Genomic DNA, 15,771 nt, shown 5'->3' on the forward strand with positions numbered 1-15,771 from the left:
CAGCCTTTAGCTCATACTGTCTGGTCGTGTTTCCAAGCTTTATTCCACCGCCCGGAGGGCTAGAAACGTTTTGTTTTAAGGACAGCTGGGATTCTGCTCTACATCACCTGACTCCAGCAGCTGGGGCTTTACGCCAAGCATCGAGTGGGCAGTCCCCAGGGCTGTCTCCACAATCAATCCTCCCTCTCTCTGTGGAGGCTGCCTGCAAGGTGGCGGGACGCGGGGTGGCCTGGAGACTCGTTTCACAGAGGGGCGCCCAACAGGCCTCGGCTGAGAACAATTCTCCATCCCTGCACCGGATTTGAAGCAGGGTGGGTGAAATGAGAGCAGGGGGGAGAAAGGCAGTACCCTGGGGAGCTTAGCAAGGGAAAGCAAATGCCTAGAGAAACCCAAATACCTTGCAAATGGGTGTGTCCTGATGGAAAGTGTCTGTCCTGTCCCGCTTCTAACAGCTGGGACCAAATGGAGACAGCCAGGGTTTCAGGCTTCCAGTAGCAATCTGTCAGTCAGTCTGTGGTTCCTCTCCCTCCCGTGCGTATTTTGCAGGGAGGGGCGTCAGCACCTTTAAAAGCCCCCCGCTGATTCCTGTCCTCTGCCCCCGGGTGCAGAGGAATCCAGGCCAGGGTCCAAACCGCAGGGGAGCGGAAGCGGGGGGTGCTCTCCTCTTGGAGTCCTGCTGACCCCGGTGCTGCGTGGCTGGCCATGTCTTTAGGAGGCAAATAGACAGCTGAGGTCCTGGCCACCCCCCTCGTCCCTAGGGGTCCCTGCTGCTCTGCAGGCGCTGGGCCCAATGCCTCAATCCCGAGCCGTGCTTCCGTTTCATGCTCTTCTCACAGGGCTGCACCTTTCCCTTCACCCCAGAACTGGCTGCATTTCAGCTGCCGGGGAAGAGGTCCCCTGGGTGCGGAGGGCTCCGAACCACCGTCATCTGTCATCTCCAGCCCCGGCTAAGGGCCTGTGAATGGGACGCGGAGGAAGCACCCAGCTGCTATGTGTCCTTATGGCCACGAGGTGGTGATATTTGCTGGGTTTAGGGGGCGATGCTGGGTGCCACTGTGTTTCCACTCACCCAGTGGATTTAAACACCAGGCAATTATCCCTGCTGCTTTATCCCGGGTGTAAGACGGGTCCATGGAGTGGCATTTGGGGGGGGAAGAGCCTTTCACCGCTGCAGCCGGAGGTTCCACTGCTGAGCTAGGCTGCGAGGGCGAATTGCACCATTTGTCGGCTCTCGGCCCCTGGGTGCACATCTCCCTGCGTGGCAAAGCCAAACACAACCCCGCCGGGTGTGAGGAGCAGCTGCTGTTCAGGAGAGGCCCTGGATTGCACGGGCAAGGGAAGCTGCAGTGCGGGAGTAAGGTGACACGGCAGCGCCAAGCGTGGAGGGCGTGGGTGGTGGTGGGGGGGGAGATTGCCCAGCACAAAGAGCGTGTCTGTGTCCTGCCGGCAGAGCCTCCTGAGCCACGATTCCCAGCTCGTTGGCGGCGTGGGAAGGACAGGCCCAGGTGAGCGTCTGCGCAGGGCCTATGGGAACAGCAGCTCTCTGGCAGGAGAGGGGCCCTGCTGGCTACAAAGCAGAGGCGTTAGGTATCAGGGCAGGTGCCATTCCTCATTCTGCTACTCGCTTCCTGGGTGACCCTGGGCATGTCACTGCCCCGCTCTGTGCCTCAGTTTCCCCCATCTGTGTAATAGGGACAATGACCCTGTGGAGCCACACAGGCGATGGGCAGGAGGGAAGTGCTGGCGTACCCGCAGTGGGCACGACGTGGGCTGCTTCCTCCTCTCCGCCTGAGCCATAGCCGAGGGAGGGCAGTTACAGCCGCCCAGCTACAGACCCTGGCTCGCTGGCTTAAGTGTTCAGCTCTGGAGGGAGCCTAGGCGGACCCCTGGCGTTGGCCCAGCTGGTGGCTGGCACGTTACTAGTTGTTATCAGGCCTTTCCCTTGGGTGAGGGGAAAACGGGGTGGAGAGGGCAGTGAGCGAGGAGGGAATTGTACCATCTACCCCATGCAACTGCTCCCCCTGTTCTGTCCGGGGCAGGGGGGCCTGCTAGCCCAAAGCTCACACATCCCCATGGATCTGGACTGGTCCAGGAAAATTGGGGTTCTGAGTGACTGTCCCCCTAGTCCTGGCTCCCTGACAACACACCTATACGGGAGAGGCTCAGCGGGTTCCAAGCGGCAAAGCTCTCTTGGCTGCAGTCGCTTAAAACCATGGGGAAGTTGCCCTGCAATTGTCTTTCACCTCGGAGCGTGGCTGAGTGCTGTGTAAAAACAAACAAACAAAACCAGCTGGTGCATTCTACCCTCGGAGGGGGGGGGGCTGCATTTCAGCAGCGGGTGGAAGAATCCCATGGCAATGTTGCTGTGGGCTGATAAGCCGCTGCCACGCTCCACACCGCAATGGCTGCATTTCAGTGCCAGATGGAGCAATTGTAACCCCCCCCCTCCACCATTGCCAGGGATATCCGTTATTACAACCCCACCTGAGAGCGGGGGCTTTTCAGCTCATGCTTTTAGCCCTGCAGGTCACCAGTGTGATATCCAGGACATCATACTCCCCTGGCCAGGTGTAGTTTGCGGTGTGTTTTGGGACCCTTCCAGCTGAAGACGACTGTCTCCAGGTGGGAAATTATTATTAGCCAGGATGACTCTGCCCTGAGCCAAAAATAACGCTCCGAGGGGAGCGTGGAAGAGGCGATCGCACCTCGGCCACGCGCTAAGTGGCTGTGATTACTGGGCCTGCATCGATCGCGCTGACAGAGCAGCCAAGTGTTATTTTGCGCCCTCCCCCCCCCCCTCCGTCCGCCCCCTCCTTGCCACCATCTGCCTGCGCTGTGACTCGGTGCCAAGTGGTGATGTCATCCTAGCCCCCCGCCAGCTTCTTCGCCCACCGGCGCTGCCAGCGCGGAGATGAGGAGGAGGGTGAGGTTAGTCTAACCTAGCAGGGCTGGTGACTCATTCTTACCGCACGGAGCCGGAGCAGGTGTGAGACGTGTTCCCTCCCCCTGGGAAGGTGACCCGGTCACAGGGGCAGTGGGGATCCAGAGGCAGCGCTGGATTGGTCAAGGGCAGAGTAGTTGGTCAGTTTCCCCTTGTAAACGGAGTTTAGGAAAAGGTTTGTCTCACCCCTGCTCGTCCCAGTCTGTGCCTTGGTCACTTTCTGACCGGCCCAGGCCTAGGGAGCTTAGACGCAGAGCCTCCAAGCTAGCTACGCTCCTGCCTTCCGCTGATTGCAGTGGAAATTAGACGCCTCGTTACCTTTGAAGAGCTGGACCGTGCACGCTGAGGGGACAGCCAAAAAAACCCATGGCAGCGCATCTTGGTGCCCAGCTCTCGGGCCTCAGGCTAAAAACAGCAGTGTAGACGTGGGTGCTGGGGCCGGAGCCTGGGCGCTAGCACCCTCTCCCAGCGCCAGGTTTCAGAGCCTTGCCTCCAGCCTGAACCTGCATGTCTGTCAGTGTTTTTAGCCACGCAGCGTGAGCCCCGCGAACCCCAGTGAATGGACTGAGGCTGAGACTCGCTGCTGGGGAGGTAGGGGGTGTTTTGCTGTGTAGAGCTACCCCCAAGGCTTTGTCTACACACAAAATTTGCCCGGCTTTAACTATCCTGGTATAGTGAAACCAGTACAACCTCACTAGTGTGAACACAGCTATTCCGAGATACAGGTACTTTATATCTGTGTGGGAAGAGGAAAAAGCTATACTGCATAAAGGGACCTTGATAACTGGGTCCACATTAGTGCATGTATAAGTACATTGGTAAAAAAAAAAAAAATTACCTCTCTCACTGCCATAATTATATCAGGACACTAACTGTGTGTAGGAAAGGCCTAAACAGACAAGAGACAAAAGATAGGAGGGGAAACTGAGGCACAGAAAGTGGATGCGAGTTGCCCATGGTGCGGTGTAAGAAGGTTCCATTTCATGGGTGCAAGTGATTAATAAAGTTTTATTTTTCTTGCATCCTTTTTGGGGCATTTGCTCCCCTCTTTGTATTTTTAGGTTTGAACAAACCTTGAACAAACTATTTAAATCAATGGGAGTTAGGCGCCTAAAACCTTTTGAGGACCTTTGCCTTGGGCGTCTAAGCGTCATTGATAGTCAATGAGATTTAGACTTCTAAATCCCAGCGTGACTTTTGAAAAAGGGCAAATGGCTCTTAAGTCACTCAGGTGCTTTTGAAAATTGTACCCCGTAGCTTTTAGAAAGGCCGTCCAGTCTCAATTTAAATCAATCCAAATGAGGGAGAAATCCAAACTACTCAGATGATTAATGACCCACACTGTTAAAAATGTGCACCTTGTTTCCTCTCCGATTTCATCTAACTTCATCTTCCAGCTGTTGAATCTTGTTCTGCCTTTGTCTGCTAGATTAAATAGCCTGCTAGCCACAGAGACCTCCTGGCCAACAACCACCATAGTTCAGGTTTGTGAGTAAGTCAGATGGATTTTGGTTCCAAAAACATATTCCATGGAAGACATCTTCGATTGTTGGAACTGATCTAAAGCTCAAAGAAGAAATCCCAAATCTTTAATTTAATTTCAGTGAAATCAAAAGGTGGGAAATTCAAAACCAATACAAAATAATGTAGACTGCGGAACTCATTGCCACAGGAAGTTGACAAGGCCACAAACACAGCAAGATTCAGAAAGAAATTGGACACCGATACAGATTTCAATATCCAGAGACATTGTAATTGTGACCATGAACAATTTTGAAAAGGCTGTTAGAGCCAGGATGCTGGATTAGAAGAATTTTGGGTCTGATCCAGTCTGGAAATTCCCATGTTCAAACCCCGGAGCTGGGACCCCTGGCCAGGAGACCACACTGAACTGGCAGCTCAAATGACTGAATCAGGCAACAAGTCTTTGGATCGCTCCCATCCCAAAGGGAAGGCAGGAAGATGCAGGAAACAATCAAAACCAGGACACCAGGTTTCTTAAGTAATAATACTTTAATAAAATTAAGTTCTTAATGTAATTTAGCACATTTAATACATTAACCCTTTCCCTTCTTTGTTTTCTACAAGTTGTGCAACATCATTATTTTAATTTTTTATTTTAATTTTTTTTTCTTTCTTCTTCTCCCCTTTACTATATGCCTCAAAACTCAGACATCGAGCCTACCTCTACTTTTCTATGTTCGGTTATATATCTCGCAGGCCTTTATTTATTTATTTATTTAATTACTTTCGCGAGATGCTGGAGAGATGAAAATACCTGGATGGAATATGCAATCTGTTTCCGCTAGTAACAATCCCAGCTACAGGTTTCCTACAATGAGAACAAAATCAAACAAGGAATGGACTTTAAACAGAGTGGCCACACAACTGGGAAATCAAGGCTAATGCTGGGGAATTTTGTGGCTGGCTGGCTTATCTAGGGCTGTGTTTTGTTTTCGACCCAGTGATAGGAACATACACGAGTGCCCAAGTAAGAAGACAAGCGAAGTGCACACACAACCTTGCATAGCGTGTGCAATCTCAGACAAGGGAATGGTAATTTTGCTGTTCTTAAGTAAGACACACAAAGGGCTGAAGGGACATTTGTAATTGACTTTGAACACACTGAGCCAGATTCTTTAGTTGTGTAAAATAGCGCGGCTCCACTGAAGTTAACGGGCCCAAATTACACCCATTAGGATCTGGCCCATTGATAATTTAGATTCTTCTTATTTGTGTCTCATCTCACCAACCCTGTTCCGCAGGGTCCCTATAGAGCACAGTGAAGTCCCTGATCGGGATTCCAATCTCTGGTGCTCCAGCGAAATGTGGAGCAACTCCACTGAATTAATCGGAGCTAATGTGGTTTGCAGCCAGACAAATGAGAGCAGAATCTCACATGTTGACTTCAGTTTGACACCCATGTCAATCTAGTGTAATTTCAGTGGGGATATGCCAGGTGTAAATTAGATCAGAAGCTGGCTCAGTGGAACCGTGTGAACAGGAGAATGGAATTTAAGGAGACTGAGGTGAAAACAGCACTGTCATTTTAGGAGTAGCAACAGTATACAAAGCTCAGCCTCGTAAGTTTGAAGCCCTTCACATTTGCTTAGCATCATTTCGAATCAAGGAGCAAATCCTGTAGTCAAAACAGGATCTGGCTCTGAATATTTGTAATTTGAAAAGCAGGTCGGTTGTAATTACGAAAAAAAAAAAAAGTGCTGATCATTTTGCAGAATAGCAAAGCAGTTTGCAAGAACCAGACCTCCCACTGCTAGCTCCAGACAGCTGTGGAGGGAACAAATTTAGGAAGAGATCTGAGGAGTTAGAGAGAGTTGACAGGCGTTGCTGCTACATTTCTTTGCAAGTTATTTCAAAACAATCCTGGAAAATCATAGCAAGTCTGAGAAACAAATTCTGCCGTTAGCTGCCAGCATAAATCTGGTGTCGCTCCAATAGTGACTCCAAATTTTATCCCAGTGTAACTTCATTGACATAAGTGGAGTGACTCTGGATGTACTCCACTGTCTCCACTGGAGTGATTCCAGATTCCATTAGTGTAATCCAACTGAAGTCAATGGAGTTACATTGGATTAAAACCTGGAGTCTTTTTATTTCCATTGAGTTTAATGGAGTCACCCCAGCTTAGCACGGAGTAACACGGGAATTCCACCAGAGAAAGCAGAATCTGGTCTTCAGTTTCTACAGTATGTGAAAAATAGTAATAAAAATACAAATCCTTCCCTAAAATCCTAGAAATGCTTTTTGACTAGTTAATCTTTCCTGGCCCACTCCTGCTACGGCAGTCAATGGGAATTTTGCCATGGACTTACCAGAGGCAGGATGGGGCCAGTACACACGTTAATATAAAGTGCATCTGATCTCCAGTCCAGGGCATCACTGCATAACTTCAATCACTGACTGTTCAAGTATTAAAAACAAAAGTGAGGTAAAATAAAAACGAATAAGCAAACAGTCTGCTTCTTGACCCCTGTTGGGAAGGACTAGATATCTGACTCTACCTGCCACAAACTCCAAGGGGCCAGCACACAAACCAGAAAATATCCTCCCCTGCTTTCAAACAGCTGCCACCGTTTAATTTTGTTGCAAGTTGGACTATGGGGGTTAGGGCTCTGTTCTGCTCTCCTGGACGTTGGTGACTCTCCTGATTTACAGCAGTGTCAAAGAGAGTAGAAATCAGGCCCACTGGAGTTACTCCTGATTTGCAGTACAATAAGCAGGAGCATAACAAGAACTAATTGTCTTCACGTCTGTCCTAAGCTGTCAAAAGGCGTTACTGTGCGCTGTTAAACAGCTGCTGCGTCCTACCCCACAAGCAGCTGCATTTCCAGCAGCTGGGGTAAGGGATGCAGCGACTTCACAGCCTGTGGTAATACTTTGGGATCTTTCTGGGTGCTACTGAAATGTAGGATGTTATTGGATTCTTTATGGATGAATTACAGAACAAAATATTAAAAAACCAAAACCAAAGGCAAACACCTACTTCTCAGAGGCATCTTTTTTGCGCTAGTTAATTTCTTCTGATAACACCTATATATTTTAAAACTATGTTATTTATTTTATAATAATATAATATAAATGGGGGATTTTGGTGCAGCAAAGACCGCGATCGTCACTGCTCTGGGACACAGCGCTCACCTTACGAGGGTGTAGCATGACAACACCCAAGGTTTCTAGACAACCTTCACCCCATCTACAGCTGTCCAACGCACCCTCTGGGCTGTGACTCCTACAATAAAACCTGCCTCGAGCGAACGCCCAGGACACCAGACAAGTTTCCACTGGCGGATCTCAAAGCTCACTGAAGTCAGTGGAAAGGCTCACATTGATTTCAACGGCTTTTCGATCACATCCTTAAACCTGAATACTGTTCTGCCAGGTAGGGAGTTGCTAGCCACACTCCCTGCAAAAGCCAGGAAAAGAACCCAGCAGTCCCTGCCTCCCCTTTTACACAAGGGAAAGTCCGGCACATGAAGCACGGGGGTGACCTGTCCCTGAGATCATAGTATCTCAGCTGCAGAGCTGGGAACGGCTCGCTCTTATATTCTGGATTCACCGGTTAGCCAAAATAGGTGCATGCTTCATTCACTTCCATCCCTGCCCTTTAGTGGTACTCTGCACTCCCCCAGCACCCTCCGCTGGAACATCTCAAACTGCTTTATCGCCAGTTTACAGGCCGAGGAAGCTTGAGGCACAGAGACCGGGGCTGTGATTTGCCCAAGGTCTTGCCCTGAATTCAGAGGCAGAGTCAGGAAGAGAATCTCAGAGTCCTTGCGTGGGACTGCTGGTCTAACCACCGGACCACACTCACTCCAAGAGCTGGGAATAGAACCCAGGAGTCCTGGCTTCCAGGTCCCCGTTCTAACTTCGAGAGAACTCTGTCTGCCCCAAAGGTTGGAACAGAACCCACAAAGCCTGACTCCCTGTGCTGGCCTGTAGATCACACTTCCCTTCCAAAGCCAGGCATAAGAACACAGGAGTCCTGACTCCCTGTCTCCTTCTTTAACCTCTACATCATGTTGTCTCCTCTAGAGTTGGGTACCAAATCCATGAATCCTGACACCCAGCGCTCCTTTCTCGAACCAGCAGACCCCACTTCCACACTGGAGCCAGGAACAGAACCCAGCACTCCCGACTCCCCGTCTCTCTCTCTCTCTAACCAACAGAGAACGCTGGTGTCTTTCCTTTTCTACCTAGGAACCAGAGAATCATCTTAAATATTAACCTTCCCACAGCGGACCTGCACTCTGCTGAAGCCCTGACCGAATGGTACAAATGTTTAGGTCTACCTGCTAATGCTGGTTGTCCATGGAAACGACAAGTAACGGCTTTCCAGGCCATTACGCTCACCTCGCCTGACCTCCTGCATAACACAGGCCATAACATTTCACCCAGCGGTTCTTGCAGGGAGCCCAAACGCTTGTGGTGGAGCTAAAGCTCGGTGGTTGAGCACAGTCATTCTATTGGCTTCTCCACAGAAACTAAGCTGTTCAAGATGGAAAAGCACATGGTCTGACGTTCCCCTCGCAACGTCGCCGGCAGGGCCAGCACCCGCAGATGGCCTAGCAAGCAGGAGACTTTCACGTGACGAAGGCCAATCCATCCATCTGGAGTTTAGTGTCACCCCACAACGGACAGGGCCAGTAACGCTACGAGACAGACACACACACACTTTGGAAGTTAACCTCATCCAGAGGGGTATTTCACCTCCAGGCTTTCCCTGTGTGACTCATATGGTCAGGGAAAAGATAATGAAACAGACCCCCACACTATGTGTGTCCTGACTGCAGCGTCACTGTTTACTCTGTATATTACAGACAGGCCACGTGATGAACAAAATGGTACTTGCAAACCATTTCCTCCTGTGTTATTAAGGCTAGATATAAGACCGAGACGTAGACAACCTGATGGCTTCCTCACGTACCAGCTGATCTGTTGCCCACCAAGGTGAGACATGCCCATGTATCCTGTTATTTGCATCCTGCAGCCTTTGGCCACTCAGAACTGCCTAGGAGTCCAGGGAGACTCATGGAGAATGCAGGCCCAGCTCCTACACACAAGCACCGAGTCCCTCAGTCGTGCCTCAGGGTCTGCACTGATGCCACTGGGATGCCAGCACGTCCTGTTTGCCAAATCAGGGCCCAATCATGCTGAGTATCAGAAGCAGACACCCCGATCTCACTAAAGATGATGCCGAAGAGCTGCACAGCGCGTGTGTCTGGCCAGTGCATCACACAGGACCCTGAACAAATCTCACATGCCAATCTAGACCCCATACCTACGGCACAGCGGTCTCAGAGGGCCTCATTCTCATTTGCACCAGTTACTTGAAGGCACCGGCCTTAGATGTAAAAGGAACGCAGGCCCCAAAACTGACCCTGCATGATCCACCAGGGGGTAAACGCACACCTCTGACCTCAAGACACTTGGTAGAAGGAATAGCTTAAAAAGCACCATCCTTTTCCAGCACGTTTCCTCGCCTTCCAACTTTCCCTTTGCAGAAAGAATTTTATTTTTCTTTCCCTCTCTGCCTATGTACAATGTACCTTGTCTCCATCAGCCTGCCACAGGGACCGTCCGAAACCATTAGTGCTTTGAGAAGTTAAAAAAAAAAAAAAAAAAAAAAGTAATAGTACAAGAAACGTAACAACTGCGAGATATTTATTTACTTTTAACCCTTCTGTCTCTGAAATCTCCACTTCCACCCATGCTAGAGTTCAGAATAAGGCAAAAACAAGGGCCTAACTTGCCAGTTTTGTGTGTTCAGTGGATAGCCAATTTTTATATATTAAAAAAAGGAACATAAAAACCCAAACTTATATTTTCTAAAAAAATACATATCAGATCCCATTTTCCCCCCTCTATAAAAATAACTTCAGGACTTTGATTGACAGAAGGTATCAGACGGAGGTTTGAATTTTTGTTAGGCTTTTTTTTTTTTTTTTTTAAAGTTTCAGAAAATAGTACTGAGAAAAAATGGATGGAATTTGTGGGGAAATTAAAACAGCAACAACTGACCTTGTTTACAAGTTTAGTTTACATTCTGTTCTGTCTGGGATCATCAGCTCTACTATAGATTAAACAATATGGATAGTATCTACTATACGAACTAGTTAAGTTTATTTATTTTTAATCTTTTCTATAGGATTATATGAAATAAATTTGAATGTTTATTATTATTTTAACATTTTTATACCCATCAACTCAAACTTTTTTCTCTCTCTTTTTGGTTAAAAACAAACAATTCTTACTTTTAAAATGCTTCTTTAAAAGGCAACAGAATAGAAACACCCCCCACCATCTTTTTAATGCCTTGAAAAGGGTACGTACCATTAAGGTTGGATTTTCAGAGCGGACACAAGTAATCACAACTCCTGCTGACTTGTACTGGGGTCGAGGGGACTCAGCACTTCTGAAAGTCAGCTTCAGCCAAAATCATGCAAAGCACTTGAGAACACAATTAAAGCTTAAGTGCTTTCCTGAATAGGGATGGATTGAAACATCTGCTTTGCAGGATCAGGACCTTAACGGCTGCAGGGGTGCGAGGAAATTAACATGCCCACCCACTCCACCAAAAGCCTACGGTTTTCTTAGAGAGGATGCATTATCATTATGATTTTTTTGCACCTGGTGCTCTTACTGCTCTGGTTTGTAGGGAGTCAAAAGAGGGCAAGGTCAGATAGCCAGAAATCCATATAAAAAAAGATAAAGGCTGGGCTCTATTCTGTGTACCCTCTTCCCCCACTTCTTGCTTGGCCATATCACTTATGATAACCTAAGAAGGCCACATTAGGGACCCCATCCTGCAAAAGCAGCTGGGTGCAGCGGAACCTCTCGTGACAACAGGCACCGGAGAAGTAAGTATTTGCAAGATCAGGCCCTGTACAATGGATCAAAAAATCCTGCTCCCTGCAGGGTCAAGCTTCTGAGCCATACAAAGGGCTTGATCCAAAGCACATGGGGAGGGGGTCAAGGAGTGAAATCCTGGGCTTGCTGAAGTCAAAGGCAGAACTTCGATGGGGCCAGGATGATTTTGCCCTATGAACATTCTGCCATTGACCGAGGCCCCGATTCAGCAATGTACTTAAAGACTCTCATTGACCTCAACAGGCTTTGGATCAGGCCCTTAAGTGCATGCATAACTTTAAGCCTGGCTCAAGTCAATGGGATTTAAGAACGTATTTAAGTGCTTCACTGAATCAGGACTTGAAATGACAGCATGATTGCACCAGATAGGAAAATGCTTACACACATAATTAACTTTAACCCTTGACTCTACTGGGAATTAAGCACATGCTTAAGTGCTTTCCCACACAGGGATGGTTTCCTGGACTGAAGCCACGGCGAAATTTGCCACTGATTTAGCAAAGGCTTGTGGCCCGATCCTGCAAAGTCTCGTGTACGCTGTAAACTTTACTCCCGCAGGTAATGGGACTAACCCCATATGTGAAGTGACACGTGTGCTCAGCTGTTGGCAGGACTGGGGTTTTACATGGCAGCAAGATTTTGGATTCATAGTGGTTTTTCTCTTCTTCTTCTCTGGCTTTTAATTTTTTTAAAATACATACAACTGTGTGTTCTCTTTTTGTTTCTGGGAAGGGCTATTTGCACTGTAACTATCAACTTTTACATACACACGCACACACACAAAAAAGAAACATATATTAAAAACACTTTTTAAGCAATACTCTGGATACAAATGTATTTTTTTTAACCTACATATATTCTAAACCTTCTAAACTTTTTAAGGATCACTTTATCATAAAATAAAATATCCTTTTTTTCTTATAATAAATTACCTAATAAAAAGTATTTTTATTAGCCCAGTTCCTTGCTACATTTCCATGTAATAAATGCATTTATTAAAATAGAATATTAAATTATAGAGAAATGTTCTAATTTTTAAATATTAATTTTTTCCTCCTCTCTTTTTTATTTTTAAAAAACGCCTGTAAAAGAACCAAAATAAAAAGTCAAATAAACAGGTTGAATATTTTTGATTTAAGAGGTTCTTAATGTTAACAGTCTTAGCCTTTGCATGTATGGAGATTTAAAAAAAAAAAAAAAAGTAAAGAAAAGAAAAGAGAAAAAAAGAATAGATATCCCTCCAGCTAAAAAATAAGTTTGCACATGGGAGCTAGGACATGATATTCTTATAGTACCTCCTCATTAAATATAAATCCAATTTTGGTTCTTTTTTAATTTTATGTATTATAATACATACTATTCTCTATATAATTTATGATGATGAGGATATCACAGTATATTTTATATCCCTGCCCCTTTTACATTTATCACCCTCCCTAAATCATCTCCCCCCACCCTGCAACACCCCCCACCCCCACAAATACCTCTAAAATAATGGCCAAAGACATAGCATCTTTGTGTCTCCTTTCACAGGCAAAGCAGATACTAATTAACCCCCTCCTCCGAGCCCCACATCCTAGTGTCACAGTCCACCATAAAGGGGTGATTTGTCCCAAAAGCTCACAGTACCATATACAAAACCAAGGGATCTCCCGCAGTCCTGAAAGTCTTTACTCACCCATCGGGACAACTTGTGGAAGGTCGCTTGGTGAGTAAAGATTGAAGGATTAGGCCCCAGTACAGCAAAGCATTTAAGTCTGCGCTTATCTTAAAGCACAGGTTTAAATCCATTCCTGTTCAAAAAGTCCCAATGATCTGCTGAATCAGGTACCAGATATGTCCCTGTTTTCCACTCAGATTCCTAAAGGCCCAATCCTGCCAGGTCCTGAGAGTCTCCTGTGAAAGTGCTCCGCACCCTCCAGTCCCAATTGACTTTAATGTCACTACTAGTATGAGTTAAGGACTATTTGCATAAGTCTGGTCCAAGAATCTAGTCCTGATGTACCAGAGACACCCCTTTCTCCTCATCCATCTATGCATCTAACAGATCTAGTTCTTTGGGAGAGCACCCATCAGCGCTGAGCCATTTCACCTCCTATTGACTCCATGACCTCACACAGGCTGGGCCCCTAACACGCAATGAGGGCTCCATCCTGCCCTCTGCTGTTCAATCAGCCCCCGATCTCACAAAGAACTTAGCACCTTGGCAGGATCGAGCCGCTCATGTAACTGCCTTGGTATTATATATGGTCCCTGCTAATAATAATCTGACCCTCCAGTTTGCACTCCCCCACCTGCTCCATTTCTCCCAGAAGCCCGTATGGAATCTAAGTATCGCCTGCTGCGGAAGTTACAATACACCCCCAGTCTGTCCAGCAGTGCTGAGAGGCAGAGCAGGAGCAGAGTCCTACCCTCTAAGGTCCCGATCCTCCAAACACTTAGGCACATACATAACTTTGCTATTACGAGTAGCCTAATTGATTTCAATGCGATGACTCATGATAGCAAGGTGTAAGTGTTTGCAGGACTGGGGTCTGATCCAGTTCCCGTTGAGCATTCAGTTTGTTCTTAAGCCCCCGAGGTGGGGAGAGGGTGGAACAATTCAGATGAAACCTGATACTGGTCACATTTGCTGGATTCCATTTCAATGCAACATTGCCTTTTTTCCACCATGTTTTGGGGGAGTGAAGGGGGCAAATCCCCATAAATTTAGCACCCCAAATAGTGTCTCATGGAGTCCTAAAATATGCCACGTCTCCCATGACGGCAAGGCAGAGACACTAAGGATTTGTCTAAACTAAAGCCATCTGCACTGGTGTAACAATTGTCTTGCCCCTCACCCCAAACACACCCATACAGATTTACACTGAGTGTAGGCTAGCAAATAAAAACCAGTACAGATGGATTAGACTGGAGTTGGGGCATTTCTTTCATTTATCCTTATTGCTGGTGAATTGGACCAACAAGCCATTTCTAATCACTTATCCAGGAAGGTATAGTCAGAGCAAATAGTTAAGGTCATGGGCATTTTTTTGTGGTGTTGTTTTTTTGATTTTTTTTTCATGTTTTTTTTTTTAAAGATTTTTTTATATATATACATATATTTAAAAAGAAAAAAAAGTTACACAAATTTATGCTCAGCTGCACGCTGGGGTCTTGGTGAGCTGCTAAGAGGGTGGGGTCTGAGGCATTCCATCACTTGGGTGCCCCTACAGGAGTTCAAGAGAATTTAGACCTCCCCCCGTACTCTTCTCCTCGAGTACAGCCCCCATCTCAGACCAGAGGTAGCTCTTGGTGCACCTGCAGCCTGCCGTTCTTTCTTCTGAAGTTGCTACATCAAAATATAGAGAGGGAGAAGGGGGGTAAGGAAGGGAAAACAAAATAAAACAGGTTGCAATACTGCTATTCAGTATAAACTAGAACTGCTACATCAAGCTTTCTTTTAATATATATCAATGTGTGTGTGTGTGTGTGTGTGTGTGTGTGTATATGTGTGTGTGTGTGTGTGTATATATATATATATATATATATATATATATATATATATATATATATATATAAAGGTTATTGGAATTAAAGATTTCATTAAAGGCTGACTCAGAGGGTGAAGTGAGAATGCCTAGTCCATGGAAAGATGGACAGGCCCACTGGCCATACAGATGGCTTCTCCTCCTAGTTCTGATCAGCAAGATTGGATGGTTGTCTGGGTTAGGGTTTTTTGTGTGTGTTTGTTTTAGAAAGGTTTTTCTAACATTTTCAGCATGCAGGAGGCTTTTACGTCACTTTATTTCATTAAGGGAAGGGGGAGATAAAAGAGGAAGAGAATCTAAGCCCCCATACCTTCCTCCTCCCCATCACTCCCTAGGGTCAGTGCTAGAATACGTGCCCCTCCCCAGGCCCCCAATCTGGGTATCTTCCCTACCCCATCCCACCCCACCCAACCCCCTTCACAACCTGGCATCAAAGAAAAACATTGATCAAAAACTCGCTCACATTACCACGAACAGACTTCACTTAGCCAATAATGACTAGTCACTCAACTAAGATATTGGCCCCATGGGATTCAGCCAGGGAACACTGGCTGTTGCATTGTAAACCCATCCATTACCAACACAAATATTTCTGAACGCCCCTTTGGAAGGCTGGTTGGGTTTCCAACCCGCTTTGTCCCACAACCACTCTCTTGACAATCAGTGGGAAAGGCATGCGCAAAGAGGGATGGTTAAAACATAATCTGGGAGGAACAGAATTGTGGGGGGGAGAGGGAGGGAATTACTCCCCAAAAAGAAAACATTTTTTTAACCCTTCCTTCTCTTCTATTGGGATTGAAACAAATCTAGATTTCAAATAATACTTGGACCCGTTTGGAAAAGGACACGGTCAGAACAGACCAGTTCCTCACGTCTTCACTGAGATTGTATTTCTGCTGAAGCGGCTGGGAG

The sequence above is a fragment of the Emydura macquarii genome, unplaced genomic scaffold (genome assembly GCF_026122565.2).
Source record: "Emydura macquarii macquarii isolate MOO-44397 ecotype Brisbane River unplaced genomic scaffold, CSIRO-AGI_Emac_v2 contig_2924, whole genome shotgun sequence".
Taxonomy (NCBI): domain Eukaryota; kingdom Metazoa; phylum Chordata; order Testudines; family Chelidae; genus Emydura; species Emydura macquarii.